Genomic DNA, 24,995 nt, shown 5'->3' on the forward strand with positions numbered 1-24,995 from the left:
TAATCAATTCTATAACTTGTCACATCTGAGAGAAATACAAAATCCCAATGTGCTTCAACAGCAGCATGAGTTTGGAAGCATGACATTTGCCACCGATTTCATAAGTGACTGAATATTTTTGATTTTGGTTTGCTCATCATTGAAATAGTTTTGATAATATTTATCCACAAAGCTAGTGCAAGGATTAAGTCAGAGACTATTGGTAAAGTTGTCAGCACACTAGCTGAACTTCTCTGTTAATGCTGGGAGTAATTGATGGCTTTATCTTGATAGTCATGAAAATAGTTGACATTACTAATATTAAGATTAATTACAGTCTCCCCTGTGTATGTACCTGTCTTTAGTTTGGGATTTGGATTTTCTTTTTTTTTTTTTTTACTTTTTTTAATAAAACCAGTTTAGCTGACTTGATGCAGCTACACTCAGAGGTATCCCTACAGGTATTTTGCTAAGACCTGAACTTGGGAACCATGATCCTGGCAATGATTGAAGAAAAGGACAAGAACCCACTTCACTCAGCAATGCTTTATAACACAGTCTCAGAGAGGACAATCGCCTTCCCCATGACAGTGTTATTATTACAGCTTTCATCTGAACAGGCAGAATAAATACAACCTCCATAAGATGTGCTCCAGATAGGCCAGCAAATATTACACTGACTTCTGACACAGGAAACACAGCTTTCATGAAAGTAATATTTTCATGTTTGTTTTGGGCTTTGGAAAACCAGTGAGAATATTGAACATAAACTTGTTTTGTAGGAGTATTAATCATCTGTTAAACTACATTAATATGAATAAGTCTATCTTTCTGCTCTCCAAATCTTGGTTTTTTTTTAAGTTTATTATTTCTTATTTATTTTGAGAGAGAGAGCACGGGAGGGGCGGAGAGACAGGGAGAGAGAGAGAATTCCAAATAGGTTCTCCACCACCAGCACATAACTGTAGGTGAGGCTTGAACTCACCAACTCTATGCGGGGCTTGAACTCACTTTGACCTGAGCCAAAACCAAGTTTTAACTGATGTTTAACAGACTGAGCCATCCAGGTGCCCCAAGACCTTGTGCTCTTCCTATTTGCCATACAAACATTCAAGTTACAGATTAACTGTTCTTTATATTAAGGTACCTGTGACTTCCAGATGAGATTAGAAAACAGGCTGAAGTCTGCCTTAAGATATTTGCTTTAAAAACATGTAGAGTAGGGGAGCCTGGGTGGCTCAGTGGGTTAAGCATCCCACTTCAGCCTGTCAGGTCATGATCTCGCGGTTTGTGAGTTCAAGCCCCGCTTCCGGCTCTGTGCTGACAGCTCAGAGCCTGGAGCCTGCTTCAGATTCTGTGTCTCCCCTTCTCTCTGCCCCTCCCCTGCTCGCACTCTGTGTCTCTCTGTCTCTCGATAATAAATAAACGTTAAAAAAATTTACAAAAAAAAAACCACGTAAACTCTTTTATTTTCAAAGGACAAAAGGAACCATTTTCATTGAAGAAAAAAGTTAAAACAAAAACAAAATTATTCTTATTGAAGCCTAGTTTGTTCACATCTTCGATTCTACTCTAAGGATAGATTCATTCTAATCCTAGAATGAAAGCTGCTGATTTTAGGGATATGCATTTTGAGACATATTAGTTACTTGGGTAATCTTTGAGTTCTGAGTTGGGTCGGCCTGAGTTGAAATTCTGCCTTGTTACCCACCATGGCGCTTAGATAATTTATTGAACTTCTCTGTGCTCCATTCATTCACTCAATGGATATTTAGTGGAGCCTCAGCTATGGGCCATGCATCATTCTAAGTTCTGGGGACACAGCCAGCATTGGATGAAAATGATAAAAATCTGTACCCAAGTAATGTTTACATATTACATAAAAATCAGCAAATTATAAATACGTGTGTGTCATAGGGTTATCTGTGTGTGTGTGTGTGTGTGTGTGTGTGTGTGTGTGTATAAATATATACACACACATATATATGGAGAGAGAGAAGGAGAGACAGAGACACAGGCACAGAGAGACAGAGACACAGAGATTTATGTTTAAAGAACTGGCTTATGCAATTAACAAAGGCTGGCAAGTCCAAAATTTGCAGAACAGTCTCGCAGGTTGAAGACCCAGAGAAAAACCGATGTTGTTGTTTGAATCCAAGAGCCATTAGGCCAACAGGATGCCTTCTGTTTGAAATGGGAAGGTAGTCTTTCTTTTTAAGGCTTTCAACTGAGGGAATGAAGCCCACCCACATTAGGGGGAGGGTAATCTGCTTTACTCAAAGTCTACTGATTGAAACATTAATCTTATTTAAACAATACCTTCAGCAGGTCTGACCAAATGTCAGAGCCCTCTGGCCTAGCCACGCTGACACATAAAATTAACTATCACGGGTCCACGCCTTGTCAGCGGGGCACCTGTACCCATCTCCTTAAAACATACTTAATCTCTGAGTAAACATAGCAGCACAGTAATACTCCTACCTAACACAATGTAACTATACTGCATATAATAAAGAATGAACTAGGAAACAGAGTCTTTGGGTGACGTTGATTCTTTTCCTTGATGTCTTGTAACTTAAACACTACGCTATAAGGTTAATACGTATTTTGTTACATGATAAAGGGATAAGATAGGGAGGAAAACAAAGGTACTTACTTAAAACACGCACACAGGTTCCTAACAAAATAAGAACGAAATACACGTGGCAGTTAAAGTGCTCCTTTCCGCAACTGGTCACGTGATCCTAGGTGGTCTTTGCAAGTACCTTCTTCTGCGACACATTGCCACGCGTCCTTTGCCTTCAGCAAGCACCGTAGCTGGCGGTGGCTCTCAACTGGTGAAGAAAAAGTTAAGACAAAACAAAATAAAACAAAATGGAAAATATCCTTACCCCGGGCTAGTTTGCCTACATACTTCTTTCCACACCAAGGATAATCCTACTCTTAAAGTTGCTGATTTTAAGGAACTCAAACCTTCATTCCTAAAGAGTTTGGGCCATAAGGAGTTCTGCCTGAATTGGGTTGTTGTAGTTTTCATTGACTTGAGCCACAGGGCATGGCAATACTAAGAGAGATGCCTTAAGGGATCTTTTGTATTGCAAACGTACTATGCCTTACTTCCATTTTGGATTTGCGGTCCAGTTACCCCTTCTAATGAGGAATCACCCCTGCCATCGCATTTCACACAGCGTTGTGTATGATAGAGGAAATCGCTTCACAGCATGGGAGGTACCGCCATGGACTCGTGATTGTGGAATTCGCCAGTGTCACCATGTTCCCCACAGTCCCCAAGCAGTTACCTGGATTGAACAGTGAAGTCCTGGTGACGATGCCGGACAAGTGGCAATACCTTGGGCAAGGGCTGGGACAAGTTTCTCTGGAAACTTTCTCAGTTATCCAGGTAACTGCTTGGGGACTGTGGGGAACATGGTGACACTGGCGAATTCCATAATCACGAGTCCATGGCCGTACCTCCCGTGCTGTGAAGCGATTTCCTCGATCATACACAACGCTGTGTGAAATGCGATCGTTGACAAGACATTCTGTGAGTTCATCGGTCGCAGTTTGGGCAGAAGCATCGCATGCAAGGAAGGCAAATGCACATCCGAAGTAAATGTCTCTTCCAAGTAAGACCAAACGTTCCTCTTTTGATGAAGGAAGCGCTCCTAGCTGCAGGCTGCTAGGTCCATCAGGTAGCTGGTGATCACCCCAGGGACTGGTGAGCCATCAGGAGCTCTGGGTTGGTTTCTGCTGTTGCCAGCCTGGGAACTCAGCAGTGGCTGTAGCTAGGTTGGACTTGGTGGTTAGGAATCATCTTGTGGAGTCTATATATTGCCCCCATCCCTTCAGCACAGGCTAAATAAGCAAGTTGAATGGGGATCTGGATCAGCTGAAAGAACGCTGCATCATTTAGGTTCTTGATTGTGGCACTAATCTCTGCAGTCCGTCCGGGAATGTGGCCTTGCTTTTGGTTTACTATTTTCTTAGGTAGAAGCAATTTTATTGGGTTCCACTTGGCCTTTCTTACCATAATAACCCTGATCCCACATTACAGGAGGTACTCTGCTTTATTCCAAGTCCACTGATTTAAATGTCAGTTTCTTCTACGTGGCAATGAGAAAGAATGAAATCTGGCCTTTTGTAGCAACATGGATGGAACTGGAGAGTGTTATGCTAAGTGAAATAAGTCATACAGAGAAGGACAGATTCCATATGTTTTCACTCCTATGTGGATCCTGAGAAACTTAGCAGAAGACCATGGGGGAGGGGAAGAAAAAAAATGATTAGAGAGGGAGGGAGCCAAAACATAAGAGATTCCTAAAAACTGAGAACAAACTGAGGGTTTATGGGGTGTGGGAGGGAGGGGTGGGTGGGTGGTGGGTATTGAGGGCACCTGTTGGGATGAGCACTGGGTGTTGTATGGAAACCAATTTGACAATAAATTTCATAAAAAATTTTTTCTTCTAAATTATACCTTCACAGAAACATCTAGAGTAGTATTTGGCTAAGTATCTGAATACCACAGCCTAATGAAGTTGACACATAGAATTAACTATCACACAATGAGACAAAACAATTTCATCATTATAATTTACACTTCATAATTTTACTTAAGCTATGGCAAAAACAAGGTCAATGTGCCATGCACAAAATGTCAAACATATCCCTTCTTAGACTAAATGAGTGACCGCTGACTACCTTCTTTTAATGTAGGATCCTCACTCTCTGTCTCTATGCGTTAAGATTTATGGAGATATCCAACCACTGAATTTCCAACGCTTGCTGAAGTACCCAATCTAGAGCAAACTCCTATTTCCTTAGACGCTCAACCACAGGCTAAATCCTATAATAGGTTTAGATACCCACTTAATGAGATGGTCACACAGTTCCCATGGTATATGTTCAATCTGTGCAAGGCATCATGAAACCAACTTGGTCAACTGTGGACATATTCTTCTGGTCACCGTCTGCCTGTAAGGCATTGACATGGGTAACACTGTCACAAAAATTCAAATATTCGATGACTTATAAATAAAATATGGATTAGGATATGGTCTGTGATTTCCAAACAGTGCAGTATATAGTCTGTTTCAGAGGATGTCGCTTAAGGGTGGTGAGAAAAGGCTAGTGAAGCTCGCCCTAGACTTTGCAGCCCATGTCTAAACATCTGTATTTTATCCTAAGGAAAAGGAAGCCAGACAAGGCTATGAGTAGTAGCGGAATCAGGTTGCAGAAGCACTGAAACACCTGATGTTACTCTCCATGGGTCTTAGGTTGGCCTCTTCGGGACTGGTTATCTTAAATGAAGCATGGAGGTCATCACTTCAGTTTTTATAAAGAGAAACTGAGCCTGGTCAGAAAGCCTGTGCCCCGTTAAATCCATATAGATGCAAGTTAGACCAGCAGGAAGAGAGTGGGACAGTGTGAGTTGACCGCATGATCCCATTTCTTCTTTCAGAGAATGAAAACTGCGTCAATGAAAAACACTTCCATATAGCCTAGAATGATGGGATATCAAGTTATTTGGAGAAAGGGAGCCTTAGAACAACAGGTCTTATTTTAAGCAAGGAAAGTAAATTTCCAAAAATTAAGGGTGTGTGCTGACTGAGAATATTTTTCTTAATTTCTTTTCTCACATTCCAGACTTTACGCTTGATCTTTTTAATCCTTACAAATGCCCTTTTTATTTCATTCCATTCTCTTTCTTTCCAGTTGAGTATGGTTGCATTTCTTACATTATTGTTTCAGAGATTAACTTTCAAGATGTCCTCGACTTTGTCTTTTGGTACCTTCTTTTGTACTTTGACCAATCATTTATTCCCCATCCCTTTTCTCTTGAATTTTTGGCATGCTTACCTCTGAGAAGACAGAACCAGCTAAGTGGTCAGGAAAAAGTTACACTACTATTACTAAGCAATTTTTATGGCCCAGAGAAAGCCCTAAACCGTGAAGGGCAATACTGGAAATCAGTGTAGCAATAATTATCACGGTAACAATTTATAGTTGTTGAATGACAATAACATGATCAGCTTTGTTTTTAACGTTTTACATTAACTGTTTCAGTAATTACAGCTACTGGGGGTGCCTGGGTGGCGCAGTCGGTTAAGCGTCCGACTTCAGCCAGGTCACGATCTCACGGTCCGTGAGTTCGAGCCCCGCGTCAGGCTCTGGGCTGATGGCTCAGAGCCTGGAGCCTGTTTCCGATTCTGTGTCTCCCTCTCTCTCTGCCCCTCCCCCGTTCATGCTCTGTCTCTCTCTGTCCCAAAAATAAATAAACATTGAAAAAAAAATTAAAAAAAAAATAATTACAGTTATTGATGTGTTTCCTGAACATATGACTTTATTTTTATGCTTTAGTGCTAAGAAGCTTAGATTCTTAATATTAAAAAATCGAAGTTACATAAGAACCACATAAAATTTTAAGAAAATTCCATATCAATTAAATTCTACTCCATCACTCAACATAATACCTTCCAGTTCCATCCACGTTGCTGCAGATGGCCAGATTTCATTCTTTCTCATTGCCAAGTAGTATTCCATTGTATATATAAACCACATCTTCTTTGTCCATTCGCCAGTTGATGGACATTTAGGCTTTTTCCATAATTTGGCTGTTATTGAAAGTGCTGGTATTATGCTGAGCGAAATAAGTCAGTGAGAGAAGGACAGATATGTGTTTTCACTCATAAGTGGATTTTGAGAAACTTAAGAGAAGACCATGGAGGAGGGGAAGGGGGAAAAATAGTTACAGACAGGGAGGGAGGCAAACCACAAGAGACTCTTAAATACCGAGAGCAAACTGAGGGTGGATGGGGGTGGGGGAGAGGGGAAATGGGTGATGGGCATTGAGGAGGGCACCTGTTGGGATGAGCACTGGGTGTTGTATGAAAGCCAATTTGACAACAAATTATATAAAAAAAATTCTACTCCATCAATCCTGCTGAAACATCCATGAGCTAGAACACTCATTTTAAAATACAGTACAAAGGATAATTATGTACTACTTCAGGGTCATCTGTCAAGAGCATAAAAAGGAGGTATGTAGGGTGGAAAAGAGAAACAATAGAAAACTAAATCATTTGGGCCGATTAAGGGGTGGAAGGACATATTCCGAAGGACATAGAAGGTAACCATGCCTTGGATTTCAGGAAGAGCCAGTATTGGAGGCAAAAGATTGTTCAGGTTCCCAGATACACTGATCAAAACTGGGGGACCACTGGCAATTTTTAAAAATATCTCTGTGGCTGAGTTTTGTCATCTGGAAAATAGGATGATAATCGTAATAACTGCTTCACAGAACTGCTGCCACATTTTCATTTAAAAGCTGTGTGATGATCACCCTGTTGAATGAAAAGCACCAACTAAATGTTATTGTTGTTTCTTATATTAGAGCAGTTAAGCGGGTATTGTTAAGAAAACATTTATAAAGATAGTCAACCTCAGGAGTTGTCAAATACCCACAGTAAACGAGGCACTATTTTGCAAAAAAAAAAAAAAAAAAAAAAAAGGCCAGTCTTTATTTTCACTACTGATCAATCAAGAAAATAACTCTTCAGGGGCCCCACCTGGGTGGCTCAGTCAGCTAAAGCGCCCGACTCCTGGTTTCAGCTCCGGTCACAATCCCACGGTTTGGGAGTTCGAGCCCCATACTGGTCTCTGTGCTGATAGTGCAAAAGCCAGCTTGGGATTCTCTCTCTCTGCCCCTCCCCTGCTCACCCTCTGTCTCTCTTTCAAAATAAATAAGTAAACATAAAACAAAGAAAAGAACTCTTCAAAAGTATTAAATTGAAAAAAAAGATTGTCATATTTAATTATTTTACAGAAGTGACAAGGAGAATTAAATATACTATATTTTCTTACATTATGTTTTAGTTGAATATAGTTGACACACCATGTTATATTAGTTTCAAGTGTACAACATAGTGATCCGACGTGTATGCTCTACGCTGTGCTCGCCACAAGTCGCCATCTGTCACCAGACGGCACTGTCTTCCCTAGGTCGTGCCTCCTATTGTCATGATGTGTTCATTCCGTAACTCAAAGACTCTATCCCTTCCGCCATTTTGCATAACCCTCCAAACCCCTCCCTCATGCAACCGTCAGTTGGTTCTCTATGTTCAGAGATCTGATTTACCTTTTATTTGTTTGTGTATTCATTTGGTGTTTTTAGATTCCACATAGGAATGAAATCCTATGATATTTGTCTTTCTCTGACTGACTTATTTCACGTAGCATAATACACTCTCGGCCGAACCATCTTGTCACAAATGGTGTGATCTCATCCTCTCTTATGGCTGCCTGATATTCTATTGTATACTTATGGCTGCCTCATATTCTGTTGTATACTTATATCTGCCTAATACTCTATTGTATATGTATAGCAATCTTCTTTATCCATTTCTCTATGAATGGACACCTAGTTTGCTTCCCTATTTTGGCTATTGAAAATAACGCTGCGAAAAACATAGGGTGCATGTATCTTTTCAAACTAGTGTTTTCATTTTCTCTGGGTAAATGCTCAGTACTGGAATTACTGAATCGTATAGTATTTCTCTTCTTAATTTTTTGAGGAACCTCCATGCCGTTTTCCACAGCGGCTGCACCGATTTACATTTAGTATACTACATACATTCCTATGTGTATGCGTGTGTATATTGCATAGCATAAAAAATTTAAAGTTGAAGCAATGAAAAAGCTAGTATATACATATATAAATATATTTGAAATGGGAAAGGTGACATAACTAAATACATCAAGGAATATGTTTTAAATCACAAAAATGCATAATTCAACAGTATAATTAAAGGACAATACGCCATGGCTTTCTCCCAGAGTCATGGACTTTCTTTCAGAAATGCAAGGATAGAACAGTATTAGGAAACCTATGAATAAAATATACCAGATAAATGGGTTGAGTGAGAAAAATTGTGTGAAGATGTACTATATATCCTGAAAAGATATTTGAAAGACAATACCTGCCCTTAATAAAATATCCTAATAAAATTTGTAACATGAATATTACCTTAGCATGAGGAATATATGTGGCTATTGGGAAATATTATATTAATTTCTAATAAAGTCAGAAGGCCAAAAAACTGTTCTAGAGGTCTTACCCAACAGAAATATAAAAAGAAAGAAATGGTCCATGTAAGTATTGGAAAAGAATATTTAACATGATCACAATTTTTAGATGACTTAAATGTTTTCTAGTGGGATCCAACAAACTCTCACGAATGACAGAAAATTTAAAGGAGGTTGTTGAATAAAAAGTTAATACGCATTAGAGTTTTATATTTAACAGACATATAAGAAAGAACACATTTGGCAGCTGCAACAAAATAGATAAAATACCTAGTAATATATATGCAATATGAAGAAAAACTGTATTAAAAATATGTAAAATCTCTAGAAAGAAAACCTTAAAATGCTACCATGGGATACGGAAGAAAACATAAACAAATGGAAATGTAGAGCCTGATAAAAATAACAAGTATCCTAAAAAAATCAGTTCTAAGGTAACAATTATCACAAAACCCACAAAGTTGTGAGCAATTTAAAAAACTGTTCTGGAAAAAAAAGAAAACAAATAGGCGTTTTACCAGAGCCTAACCTGCTGAGGTTTGATCAGATCTTGAGGGAGGGAAAATGCCCAAATCTGCCCCTCTTGAGACTTTCTTTCCACCTAAATGGGAGGAAAATAATTGAGAAAAACTGGTGAAGTTCACAGCCCAGAGGCACCGGCTCATCTGAAGACAGCCCTAATCATAGGACTATGTAGAATGTTCCCCTCCCCCCCACCACCACACACAAACCACTACATAACTAAAGGCCTATTTATCATAATTCCTTTTACCCAGTACATCATGTCCACTTTTCAATAAAAATTACAGGGAATACTAAAAGGCAAAAAGTGAATTGCAGGGATTGAACAAGCATGGACACCAGACTCAGAAATGGCAGGGATGTTGGAAGTATAAACTATGAAACTCCTAGAAGATAACAGAGGAGAAAACCTAGATGATTTGGGGTATGGGAATGTCTTTTAGATAAAACACTGATGGCATGATCCATGAAAGAAATACTGGTTGAGGTGAACTTTTTTAAAATAAAAATAAAAAAATGTCTGTTCTGTAAAAGACAAATTCTCTGTGAAGAGAAGGAGGACACAGGTCACAGACTAGGAGGAAAAGTTGCAAAAGACACACCTCATAAGGGGTTGTTATCAAAATATGCAAAGTAGCCTTGAAACTCAACAGTAATAAAACAAATAACCTGATTATGACACGGGGCAAAGACCGTAACAAGCACTTCACCAAAGGAGATACGGAGATGGCAAAAAACAAAACAAGACAAGACAAAACAAAACATCTGAAAACATGCTCCACATCATGTGTTCCTATGGAATGCAAATTCAAACAATGAGATACCATTACACATCTACCGGAATGGTCATAATTCCATCAACACCAAATTCTGGAAAGGATGTGAAGCAGCAGTAACCTTCATTCATTGGTTGGAATGCAAAATGGAACCGCCAATTTGGAAGACGGTTGGGAGGTTATCTACAAGATTAAACATATGCTTACCATACCAGCAATCACAGTCCTTGGTATTGACCCAAAGTAACCAAAAACCTTGTGTACCCACAAGAATCTGTGTATGGATGTTTCTAGCAGCTTTTATTCATAATTATGAAAACTTAGAAGTCAGATGTCCTTTATTAGTTGAATGAATCAAACTATGCTACATCCAGACAATGGGATATTATTCGGGGTTTGACAAATAAAAAGGAAATGAACTATAAAACCATGAAAAGACGTGAAGGAAAGTTAATGCATATTACTAAGTGAAAGAAACAATCTGAAAAGGTTGTATGCTGTATGATTCCAACTATATCATGTTCTGGAAAAAGTAAAACTATGGAGACAGTAAAAAGATCAGTAGTCAGTAGAGGTTGGGGATAAAAGGATGGATAAATACACTGAGCATTGAGGATCTTCAGGGCAGTGAAAATACTCTGTATGATCATATAGTGATGGATACATGTCAGTTGTCATTGTCCATAGAATTTACATCACCAAGAGTGAACCGTAATGTAAACTATGCTTTGAGTGATGATGATGTATCAGTATAGGTTCATCAATTGGAAGATATGTGCCATTTACCTGGCGGGTATTGACAGTAGGGGAGGCTTTGCATGTGTTGGGGGTAAGGAGTATATGGAACATCTTTGTACCTCCCACCCAATTTTTCTAAAAACTTCTCAAAATGTAAAGTCTTTAAAAACGCACAATAATAGAAGACCTACTATTTCAGACATTAAGTTTACAAAATGATAAACATTAAAAGAGAAGTTTCCTAAAACATAAATAAGCAGACAAATGCAATCAACTCAACAGTCAAAATATATACAAATACTGGAATTTAGAGTATAACTGACAATTTAATTCAAAATTGGGTTAAAATTAGGTTATTGGATGACAATAGAGTTTTGATGTGAGAATTTTAAAAAAATGATATTGAGATATCATATTTTACAACAAGTATCAGGTGGATGAAATATTTTTATGGAAAAAGTGATCCTAAAAGTAGTAGAAAGAAATGTAAGAGAAATACTTTCATTATTTAAAGTAAGAATGACCTAAACTATGGAGAGCAAAACAGAAGCTTAAAAATAATGCAGTGGTAATTGCAGAATATAAGAAATGAGAATACAAGAATATAAACAATTCTGAGAACAGTTATTGCCTATAGAGAAGGGACATAATTGGCTAGGGGAATTTTATTTAATGTATATTTATTAATTGCTAATGAAATAAACCAATAGAAAAGTCTATTCAGGAAAAAAGGACATGGCCAGAGATCTGTAAGGAAGAGTTTGAACATACTTGCAGAGTAAAGATGATTCATACATTATACAAAATGTTACAGAAATTATGAAAGGAGGAAACCCTTGAAACTTAATTTATAGGCTGAGTATAGCTTTTATGCATTCATAGAAAGGTATATAGGCCAATCACAACAACAAACAATACTAGCTAACAAAATCCAGCACCTAGAATTAATTCAATAAAAGGACAGTTTAAGATTTAAAAAGATCTTTCAATAATGTAATTTAACATGTCCTTTAAAGGGAAAGATCGTATATGATCACTTTATGAGATGAATAAAATATTCAATAAAATTCAGATTTGTTTTGTTTTTAAATAACTACTTTAGAAATAGGAAAACTTAAGAATCACTTAAAATAAAACATTATCCTACTAGTTTATGTATTTATATTGAAAGATAGGAGAATAAATGATATTACCATTTCCATATATCCTCAACATTGTACTACAGATCCTAGCCATTAAAACAGAAAAGTAAGACGAGAAAGAAAAATAATGCATTTTAACAAAAATGTCATCAGTCGCAGGGGCAACTGGGTGGCTCACTGGGTTAAGTGTTGGATCTGGGATCTGGTCATAATCTTGTGGTTTTTGAGTTTGCACCCTGCGTTGGGCTGTGTGCTGACAGCTCAGAGCCTGGAGCCTGCTTCGGATTCTGTGTCTCCCTCCCTCTCTGCCCTTCCCCCACTTGTGCTCTGTCTCTGTCCCTCCCCAAAATAAAATAAACATTAAACAAATGCCATCAATTGCAAAAGCATTATCATTTTTAACCTAGTGATTTGACAACTCCAGAGATTACACAACATTCACCACAATAAGTATTGTTACCATCCCGTCATCACAAAATGCTTATAATATGTTTTTCAAAAGATACTGAAGAATTTTATAGAGAAAATAGTTAAAATATTTAGGGACATAGAATAACACTTAAAAAGATGGAGGTATGTTTTCTCTGTTGAAAGGCTTACTATCATAAAAATGGTGACTTAATCCTAATTAATCTATGAATGATAGACCATTTTAGTCACATTCCCACAACAATAGTTTATATGACAAGACTAGATGGTCTTTGAAGATAAATCACTTAAGTAGCAGGTCTGTAATTCATTCTTTTTTCACTAAGGATGTCCAGTGAAAGGAAGTATTCAAAGAAAAGAAGTGACTAGGTCAAGTATCTTTGTAAACTTTGTAGTAAAAACTCACTTGAAAAGAAGATAGTGGTATTTTCGAGTAAAGAAGCCTTTATATAAGCAATTCTATTTTCAGCATATCTAGGATATTCATACCTGTTTATCCAGGATATTTCTTTTGGTAAAGAACCTGTCACTTAGATCTATAGCATGTGGCTCCATGTAAACTTTGTATCTGGGTAGAACTTGGAGATATTTCAGGAGTACACACCTTGTTTAGAGCCCTTGTATGTTTATCTGGGACCAAATAGCATTTTGATGCTAAAAGAAGGAAACTGTACGGCATTGCAGGTTCTGGATTTCTCCTTGCTTTACCTGTACTTTGAGATTATTTGTATCCTTGGAATTAATAGTCAAGTTTCATAATGGGTGGGATTTCTGATTCATATTAGCTGATGTGGCAATTTGATCCTTTGTGTTACCTCAAATGCAAAAATTAATATGGAAAGTAAAATGGAAACATGGTGCATTATTTATTATTATTATCTTTTTATTTGAGAGAGTGAGAGCGAGTGGGAAAGGGGTAGAGGGAGAGAGAGAGAATCCCAAGCAGGCTCCACACTCAGTGCAGAGCACGACCCAGGTCTGGATCCCACGACCCCGGGATCATGACCTGAGATGAAATCAAGGGTTGACTGTTCAACTGATTGAGCCACCCAGGCACCCCTGATTTATTATTTTTTCAAAAGAAGAATTGGAAGTATTGAATGGTTATGCCAGAAAGCAAAGCTCATTTTAAACCCATTGTAATGAAATTGGGTCCCGGGTGAAACCAACACTCTAGAGCCAAAAATGGTACTTTCGACTGCGTGTAAATCAATAACTTCTGTTCATAGAAGATACCACCCAGAGAGTAAAAGGTAAACCTTGGCATGGGAGAAAATATTTGCAAGACAGCATATTTTATTTTATGCGTTTGCTCACTACGAAAATTATTCACTTTGGAGATTTGATTAACAACTTCATTTTTAGTCAACACCATACTTGATGGTACACGTTTTTACGGTATCCATTTATAAAACATCTTTTTTAAGAGCAGATTGGAGAATCATATTCAATTTATTAGCACATTAGAAAAACATCAAATGGATTTTTTAAATAATTTATGATCTTTCATTTAAAATATTTATGATAAATCATTCACAATTACAAAAATAACTCCTTGCCATCGAGTTGGAATTTTGAAAGATTTTCGTTTCTCCCAAGCAGTGCGTGTATCTGTGTGTTCTTTAAGGCGTACTGGGTTTAGTGCTTCCATGATATGCCACATTTAGATGGTTTCCATGGAGACAGTTTTTGCTTAAGCTTAGGTGAGAATTTAAGTTAATTTTTTAAAGTTAATTTTAAATGAGTTGAAGGAGTGCAATTCTCACAAAGTGAATGGTAACTACATTTTATCTAGCTGATCAGCTTTAAACCCCCAAATTGGTGAAGGTTTTGTGTGTGTGTGTGTGTGTGTGTGTGTGTGTGTGTGTGTCTATTTAATCCATAGTTTTAATCCATTTTTTTCCCCTCCTTTTTGGCCTGTGTCTATTTCCTCCTCTACCTCCTCCCTTCTCCTTTCCTTTTATTTTTCCTACCTCATCCTATTTCCTTGGCATTATCCTCCTTACTTCACCTTCTTCTTCCTCCTTCTACTTCTTAATGGAGAAAAAAATTAATATAAATTCTAGCAAATAACTAGAAAATAACTTCACTTTTCTAGATTGAGTATGCTCACGCTTTGATTATTTGGTTGTCTGTGGCATTTTACAATGACTGCTAACACAGATAATGATTGAGATTATTTTTTTCAGGGTAGGGAGTATTTCTCTCTTAACTCAGCCCAGAGAGAGGCTTTGGAGATCTGCCTAGAGAGCTTGGCGTGCATGCACTGGAGTTGGTGGGACACCACAGACTCAAGCCGACACCCCAGTTATAGGAGGGTAGTCTGGGGAGCAGAGGGAGGTCTGAGATTTGCAAAATGTTCACTTGCACCAATGGACAGAAGACAGGTACAAGTTTCCTATGGAGCAGAGGTGGAGAAAAAAAGACTGGATCAAAGACAGAAAAAGACATAAGGCTGTGTGGGCCACGGAACCCCCAGGGAGAGAGAGCCTGTGAGGAGGTGAAACTGTAGATTGAAGGTGAGTTCTGGGTGGACAAGTAAAGAATCCCCATGTTAGAGGATTCCCAGGACAGGGGGGAGTCTCCAAAGAATCTATAAAACCACCTCACAGGAAACAGACTCAACTCTAAACATGTGCCTCAAGAGGATATGAGACTAGGACGCACCTGAGTGGCTCAGTCGGTTAAGTGTGGGACTCTTGGTTTCAGCTCAGATCATGATCTCATGGTTCATGGGTTCGAGTCCCCCTTTCTATAGGGCTCTATACTGACTGCACAGAGTCCACCTGGGATTCTCTCTCTCCCTCTCTTTTTGCTCCTTCCACCCTCAAAAAACAAAAACAAAATAAAACAAAACAAAAAAACTTTAAAAAGAAATAGAGTATAAGACTCATTTCAAAGAAGGAAGGAAGGAAAGAAGGAAGGAAGGAAGGAAGGAAGGAAGGAAGGAAGGAAGGAAGGAAGGAAGGAAGGGGGGAAAGTTGGAAGGAAGGAAGGAAGGGAGATATGTATCCATATTCCTCTCCCTTCCCAGCTCAGGAGTGGAGGGGCAAGAACTGAAGCTGGATTAGGCACAGAAAAATCACAAAACAGTCAAACTTGTCCCCTCTTCTCAATAGACTCTCCCCACCAGTGGTGGGCCTGAGCTGACTGAAAGGAGAAGCTTCAACTTTAAATTATTTCGGAGGACTAGGCCTCTAAAGTGTTAAATGGAGATCACTCCTGTGGATAGGGAGCCATGGCTTTTTTTTTTTTCTTTAACTACCTGGGAGTTAATGGGGAAGTGCTGTTTCTTGGCTAAATAGTCACTTACAGACAAAGGGAAAACTAATCCTAGAGGGAAGGTCGGAAAGCACCATGGGGTCAGAGAGATGGAAGTCTTTCGATGAGGATTTCCTACTCATTCTGCTTTGGGATTCACCAGGCCCACCAAATAAACACTCCATTTTGAGCCATACGTCTTTCAGCCATCTCTAAAAAAGCGTTGACCCGCCATCTAGAATCCTATGGTTTGTGTAGCCTCCCCCCAAATTTGGGGTCCCGGTGATTTTCTAGCATTTAGTAACTCTTACCATTTATTTACGGTAAAGTTATTTTTACTTTGCAGATGGTAAAGCATCAAGCACTGCTAAAAGGACAATGATAGTAATCTACTATTTCTATAAATACGGGCTCCTGGATGACATGTCTTTGAAGTGTTAATTTAGGAACACAGCAAACATACCATATGATCAACAGACCAGGGTGTTACTGTAACACTGACAAAGTGAGGTGCAGCATTTGCACCAATTCAGAGTGAAATTCACTAATCCACCTAAGAAAGGCCACAGTTCCAGACCAATACTTTCAAATTAGCATTTGCATTATAAAAGAATCCTTGCTCTTCATAAACAAACAGCAAATCATTCAGAAAGTGTCTAAGGAGGGGTGCCTGGGTGGCTCAGTTGATTAAGCACCCGACTTCAGCTCAGGTCATGATCTCACAGTTCGTGGGTTTGTGGGTTCGAGCCCCGCGTCAGGCTCTGTGCTGACGGCTCAGAGCCCGGAGCCTCCTTCAGATTCTGTCTCTCTCTCGCTCTCTCTCTACTCCTCCCCTACTCGTGCTCTGTCTCTCTCTGTCTCTCAAAAAAAAAAAAAAGGGTCTCACAAATGTGGAACACATCACTTTTGCAGAATACATATAGTGAATAAATCAAGGTTTAGCTTGAGAGAACAGAAAGCAATTAGGTAAACAACGGTTAGCGTGTCATCTCTGTGTCTCAGAAGACCCTGTTCATATGACAAATCTTCATTTATTTTAGATGGAGAAAAACAAAACAAAACTAAAACTTTTTGTGCACTAGATATATAAATAGTGTAGGTCTGCTCCTGCATTTCCTTATTTGATCTTTCTAAAACATGTCTCTAAGGGAGTTATTGTTATTTGCCTTTGACAAATAAAGAATAATTGATCACGACAAATTCTTCAAGCCTTATTTTGCTTGATATATCTACAGATCTTAAGAAATATATCTTTAGCGCCTTAAAATCCCCTTCTTCCTTGGCTTTGGAAATACTGCTCTCTCCTGGCAATTCTACCTCTCGGGGTCTCCCTTTCCCCACTCCATCTGGTTCCTGTTAGATGCATGGTGAAAGACTTTCCTACAGAGACAGGGAAGAGTAGCAGAACATCTCTTATCGTTACTTCTACCATTGTTATGCTATAGGCCCTAGCTAGTGCAATATGGCAAGAAAAAATATGAAATCCATAATGATTGGAAATAATATGCTATTTTTGTCTGATGACATTGTTGTGGACAGAAAGATACAAAAGATTCAATGAACTATAACAACCAATAAGTCAGCACAGCAGATTTACTACCTGTGACTCGCTATAAAATTAATTATAGATTGCTTAAAACTATCATTACAGTAACATCCAATAGCTCAAACAAAAGAAGAGATGTAATGGAAGTTGAACAAGCCCTGTAGTCTGAAAATTACAGTCATATTAAGAAATGGGGACCTAGGTGGTTCCGTTGGTTGAATGTCCGACTTCGACTCAGGTCATGATCTCACAGTCTGTGAGTCTGAGCCCCGCATTGGGCTCTCTGCTGTCCCTGCAGAGCTCACTTCAGATCCTCTGTTCCCCTCTCTGTACCTCCTCCACTCATGCTCTCTCTTGGTCTCAAAAATTAAAAAAAAATTTAAAAAAATCATATTAAGAGAAATTAAAGAAATCTTAATAAATAGTTGGTCATATCGTGTTCACAGGTTGGACAACTCAATATTATTAGGATGCAGCTCTCCTCAAATTGATGTATAAATTCAATGCAATCCCAATCAGTATCTCAAGCAGAGCATTATTGGAAATTAACAAATCGATTCTAAAATGCAAAATGGAATGCAAAAGTCCAATAATATTCAAGGCAACCTTGAAAAAGAATAAATTTGGAGTGGTTACGCTACAGTATGTTACGTATTAATTAACAACCAAAATTTCCACACCCTTTTTTGCCCAATTAATTCTCACTAAACTTCCGAAGCTGACCTTAAATTCTCACCTTTTTAGGACCTCCAAATAATTTGATACCATAATCCTATATTTCCCCCTGTGCCATTAATCATTTTTTATAATGTCATTTATTATTTGTAATGCTTAAAATCATAACTATTTCAAACATACAGAAAATGTCGTAATAGGAGTGTTAGCACCCATTAACCAGATCTAATAAGTATTCATAGATGCTAACATTAATTTTAATGTAACACAATTTTCTAATGATCATTTACATGTAATCATTATACCTATATATGCATGTACCTGTATATAATCACATCTAGTGAGTAGAGCCTACAGACGATGTTCAGCATCTTGTGATGCACAATAGTGCCCATTAAACAAAGAATTCTCTGGCAAAAAATGGCGGTAGCACTGTTGAGAAACCTTGACCTATGGACACATACCCTCCAACTTCATTCTTCCTTCACTCCCTAGCTAGAAATAGCCAGGTTCCCGAAGTTAACATGTACATTTATTGGTTTAACATATTTATATTCTTGGGGTGCCTAGGTGGCTTAGTCAGTTGAGCACCACACCCTTGATTTTGGCTCAGATCGTGATCCCACAGTTTGTGAGATCGAACCCTGCCCCAGGCTGTACATAAACAGCATGGAGCCTGTGTGGGATTCTCTCTGCCCTTTCTCTGCTCCCTCGCTCCCTCCCTCTGTCTCATATGTGTGTGTGTGCACTCTCTCTCTCTCAAAATAAATAAATAAACTTTATATAAATAAATAAATAAATAGATAGATAAATAAATAAATAAATAAGTCTGTATTCTTGGCTGGATCATGAGTCCCTTGAGGGCTGGGAATGTTCTCCCTGTGTCCTTGGTGTACTCATCTCAATACAGCATCTAACATAACATCTGTGTTCCAGGCTTGTATACTTAATACACATTTTATCTGATTGCCTAGATTTTTAATATATTTTCCAGGTTCCATTTTAATTTCTTTGCTGGCATCCTGGCTTCATTGTTTTCTATTATTGCTCTGTCTGATTATCATGCCTTTTCTGGGAATTGCACTCCACATGACTTCACACTTTAGAGTTCACATTGTACACTTCAAAATGTAGAAACCTTCTGTAGGACTATGTACGTCCCTTTGACCACCTCCAGTGGAATTCATGTTATAATTTTCCATTTACATGATATCTGCATATATTGAAACACCAAGCAGGCAAGTTTTGCTCTGAATGGTTATGCCTATATTAAAGAATTTAAGGAAAAATATTTTCTATTTACCGAGATGTTTATCATTTCTCTTGCTCTCTATTCTTGAAGATGCAGGTTTTCCTTTCATACTGTTTCTCTTAAGCCTAAAGAACTTCCTTGAGTATTTTTTATAGAGCATATATGCTGGCAAACAATGTCCTACTACTTTCCCTTCGTTTGGGAATCTTTTGTATCTTCATTCACCATTTTCTTCTTGACGATTTGACTCCTGTTCACCACAGTGGAACGGTGATTTCCTACTCCCCCAGATTTTTTGTAACCTACTAATGATTTGTTATAGATGTTTCTTCTGCAAGGATGTAAGATCTTTGATAACAGTCACAGTCTACTTTCTCTCTATGTCTCTGTTGCTTAACTCAGTGTCTGATAATTACGTGGAACTCAAAATATGTTTGCTAAAGGAGTGTGAATGAGGCTTTGACAATTAAGGTGCTTCTAACATCAAGACCTGGGATATTCTACTAAGCCAGTCTATGTTTATTTAAGATTCTACCAAAAAGCTATTTTATTTGCTAGAACACAAACACACAACACACACACAAACGTACATATACTGCTCCCCCCCGTCCATACACACACAGTGCATCTTTCCCAAGTGGTTGTTCTAGAATTCTTCTGGCTGAAAAACTTCTCATCCCCCGCCTTTCTGTCCTCATTCTCAACTGATGGCTTATTACCATCCTTACAAAGACATGGGAGATTGAGCATGCATTCTCATTTTTATCTTTTTCTTATCTCTCCTGCTCTATAATGCTTGTTGCAAGAAGACTCCCCATTGCAGATTTCCTTGTACTGAATAGTATCAAAGAATCTTAAAAAGAAGGAGAAATTGATACTCCTTGACTATATAGCTGTTCCCAAGCTTTATCTCATTATATTTTCACAGGCTCATAAAATTAGTATGCCAATATCCATTCTCTAAATGGGGAAATTGAGGTCGGAAGAATTTAGTATCAGAGTATGGTGAGCATCAGAGTTTTGTTTTGAGGCTACAAACACCTGCCTCCCAGATACACCTAGAGTGCCATGCTGTATAGTTGGTGTTAGGACCAAAAGAGGTATGGCTGTGAAGATTTACTCTAATTTCTTATGTAGATGTATCATAACTCTTACAGGAAATTGGGCCAAAGTGAGAAATTAGAGATTGGCTCCAAAAAAAAAAAAAAAAAAAAAAAAAAGAGAGAGAGAGAGAGAGAAGTATGGGCTGAGGATATCTGGGAGTCATTGGAAAAAGAGGAATATTTATGGAAAGTGGGACTGAGGAAGTCTGGAAGGGGAATCAGAGAAAACTCAAGTCACTACGTGCGGCATTTCGTTCCTTCCTCTCTTGCTTCTTCGGGATCTTTCTCGTTCCATCGGATAGTGTTTCTCTCTTTTCTTCTTGTGGCTCTTTTCTATCTATCTTACATGTCTGTCTATTAAAAAAAATCATATCTCCCTTTGTTAGTGATACCTTCTTAGGTCCTGTCTACTGTCCCATTTTTCTTTCGTTTTCAAACATTTTGGAAGTCTAATTTCTGGAAGTCTAATTTTTCTCCTGTACGCCCCTATGCTCAAATTGTGAGTTCAAACTTTTCTTTCAGCTGGAACTTCTTGGGAAAGGCATCAAGAGCTGGATGATCACTGAATCGAATGTCCGTTTCCAACCCTCTCAGCAACTCAGCAAGAGCTTACGTAGTTAACACAGGTCTTTCTTCAAAAATATTTACTTCTTAGACTTCTATGTCTGGACCTTATCTTTCTCTGATTCTAACTTTACTGGCTTCTTCTTAGACATTTATTTTTCCTCCCTCTCTTGCAACATGGGTGTTTCCTACTTCCCCACCTCTACTTTTCTTTTCTTACACTATCACTACGTACAAGTTCCTTCTAGTGTTCTGGTTACCATTGTCTCTGCTGTCTACATGACTCTTAAATCCCCTGAGATGACTCCATACTTCTGCTCTCCCTCTCTCTCTCTCTTCTTCTTCACTGTTGCAGATCAAAGGAAACCTAAACAGGATTTATCCTCCTCTCCCCTACCTTTCCGCAGCATGTCTATTGTTGTTAATGGCAATAAAATGACTGAAGTCATCCAGTCTTGAAACCTCAAGATTTATCTCGGTTTCTTTCTCTCCTTCGATATTTCCACCCACACCTAAGAGACATTCTTTGATGAATTTATTCCTGAAATGTTGTATCCTTTACTTGAGAAGTCATGAGGTGTTACTTTTAGGAGACAGAAGTTGGGGATTGACCACCTGGTTTTGGATCTTAGTTTTGCCATTCATTGGTGGATGGGATTACATATATCACTCAATTTAGAGAATTGGGATAATATAATTTCATATGATGGCTGAAAAACCAAATGAATTAATGTGTATAAACCACTTGGCAGGACTCAAAATATTAGCTTTTATTAGCTCAGGCTATTTTTATTAGTTTTTACTTAGTTTTTTTCCCCTCCAAAATGAAGACTTATACCAAGTTATGCTATATATTTTTAAGGAGGGATAATTATTTCCAACTCCTGAAATTTCTTTCCAGGTGCCTGGAGCCTTTCTTTTCACTCATCTCTGCCAATTTTAGTATAGGTGATGTGATTTCTCTTACTGTTAAACAGGCAGATAAACCCATCTTGGAGACTCAAATCAACCACTCCTCTTTTGCAATGAGCTGACAAGTAGTCTGCTCTGGTTCAGTGTTCTAAGACTCGCTGGGCATGTTGGTCTAGTTCTGAAGTCCAGTCAGCAGGCCTGTTGGGTTTTCACACAAAACCCTGATTTAGCTTCTATCAGCATCTCTCAGTCTGGCCAATATCTGCTACTCTATTATCTTATTTCTCTTAGCTGGGAAGATGAATTTCTCTTCTGATGCCACTTGGAAAAACATAGATACACCACTACCAAAGCTCATTCCCATCATGCCATTAAAAATGTGTATTTATGTAGACACTCACTTGACAAATACAAGCTAAAGAGGGACGTCGAGTAGTTGGAGGCGGTGACTGCATCCAAATGATATTTTGGTGCATATTGGAAGAGAGATGAAGCGAAACCACTGGGCTGGGCTTATACTCTTCCTCACTGATTAGTTTTTATGCTTCAAGACTTCTTTCTCTAATGTTGAACGTTTTCATGCCAGACTGACTGGATAGATGCAGAACCTTGGTCTTTTGTGTATGAATTTTTTTCTGTAGCCATCCAATGAGAGAGCAAGCTTCTTCATGAGAGACACTACATTTCAAATAGCTAAACCAAGAACCGTTGCACCAAGAAGAGTGTCAATCGATACTGATGAACTAACACATACCAGTAGAATCTGTGTTCTCTTTTCAATCAAACAGACATGAATTTAATGTCAGCTTTTTCTCTCACTGGGCACCCTTCTCTCCCATATATAATAATAATAATATAGAAATGATCTTAGAATTAAATAAAATAGCGTATGTGAACACACAAAGCACAGTACCTAGAGATGATAGATGGTCAATACATGTTAATGTGCTCACACATTGTCTAAATACTGAGGAAATGTACTGAACTCATAAGAATATTTCCTTCCATGAAAAGTACAGGGGTCCATTGGCTTTCATTACCAATTGCTTCAAATTGCTCAGTATAAGTACTCAGGGAAAGTACTTTGATATTGACACTCTGTTTTCTCTCTAGTGCGTATTTTGTGAAAGTTGATATCTGTGCTGCACAATTTGCATACTCAGAACCGTTGGTTTCTCAAAGAATTCAGGATGGCTGACAAATGTCCAAATAGCTGTAATGAAGGCTACATTAGAATATATGTCACCACCTAGGATTAATGACCATTAGTGAGGCAGTCGGGGAGCTCAGTGTGTTCTCAAATCTTGCTAACAAGATGACACTATTTAGATTTTTGTTTCAGTTGCTTAGTTACCAGTCTCTAAATTTTTCCATGTTTTTCATAAGAGTTAAAAAAAAAAAAGGAAATGCCCACAGTTTTCTGTTTTTCTTAAAAATAACACATGCATCTGGACTCAAAGAAGACGTCTCTCTACTTAGGGAAGGCATGATTGGAGAATTGAAGGTGATTAGAGGGAGTGACACCACCCAGGTAAAATTCTGAGGGAAGAGAAGCTAATAGTTACAGTATTTGAGGAGACAGATAAAGCAAAACCAAAGTAGGCATTAATCAGCGAAAGAACATGGATGGATATATGCTAACATCACTACAAACAAAGCCAGTGTCTATTTACTAACAACAAAAAAAATAAACCATTTTGGGGGCACTTTATTTGGACCATGACTGTTTACTGGATGTTTATTTAGGGTTTTGTTTTGTTTTCATTGAGTTGTCTAGAAAATTGGTAAGAACATGTCGGTCTGCTAAGCATCAGTTAGGTCATGATTGGTCCACGGACATTAGGAAGAACTCGATTGATATCTCTGACTTCATTTTTCACTCCTGTAAAAAAATTGGAATTAAAGGAGGTGCTAATTGAAAAATATACTTATTGTGGTAAATTACACGGTAATAAAATTTATTACCTTAACCATTTATAAGCGTACAGTTCAGCGGTATTAACTATATTCATATTATTGCATGACCACCACCGCTCTCCACCTCCAGGCCTCTTCTCATCTAGCACAAGTGAATCTCTATGCCACTTAAATAATGGCACCTTTCCCCTTCCCTCAGCTCTTGGAAACCACCATTCTACTTTCCGCACGTGGCTGCCCTGCGTACCTCCCGTAAGTGAAACGTACAATGTATAATTTTTAGGATTATCTTACTTAGCAAAGTGTGCTCAACTCCATTGCATGTATATGCCCCGTCTGTCTACCCGTTCATCTGTCAGTAGACCCTTGGGTTGCTCCACATAATAGCATTAATGCTGCTATGAACATGGGCATGCAGATATCTCTTCAAGATTCTGTTCTCGGTCCTCCTGGGTATACATCCAGGAGTCGAAATGCTGAGTCATATAGTAAGTCTATCTTTAATTTTTCAAATTAGAGAAACATACTGATTTCCCCAGAGGCTGTGCTATTTTATAGTCCTACCAACAATGCACAAGGCTTTCAGTTTTTCCACATTCTCACCAACACTCATTTTCTGTTTTGTTTGTTTCTTTGTTTCTTTTGATAGTGGCTATATAGATATAGATAGGTGTGGGGTGACATCTCATTGATGTAGTAGTTTTGATTGGCATCCCCTGATAACCTTTGAGTAACCTTAAATATCTTTTCATGTGATTATGGGCCATTTGTGTGTCTTCTTTGAAAAAAAATGTCTATTCAAGCTCTTCGTTCACTTTTTACATTTTTTAAAGGTTTTTTTAATGGTTATTTTTATTTTTGAGAGAGACAGAGCATGAATGGGGGAGGTACAAAGAGGGAGACACAGAATCCACAGCAGGCTCCAGGCTCTGAGCTGTCAACACAGAGCCCGACGAGGGGCTCGAATTCACAAACCGTGAGATCATGACCTGAGCCAAAGGTGGACACTCAACCGACTGAGCCACCCAAGCGCCCCTCGAATTTTTTGTTTTTGTTTTCGTTATTGAGTTTTATGAGTTCCCTATATATTTAGGATAT

Source organism: Neofelis nebulosa, chromosome 5, assembly GCF_028018385.1.
Source record: "Neofelis nebulosa isolate mNeoNeb1 chromosome 5, mNeoNeb1.pri, whole genome shotgun sequence".
In the NCBI taxonomy this organism is placed as follows: domain Eukaryota; kingdom Metazoa; phylum Chordata; class Mammalia; order Carnivora; family Felidae; genus Neofelis; species Neofelis nebulosa.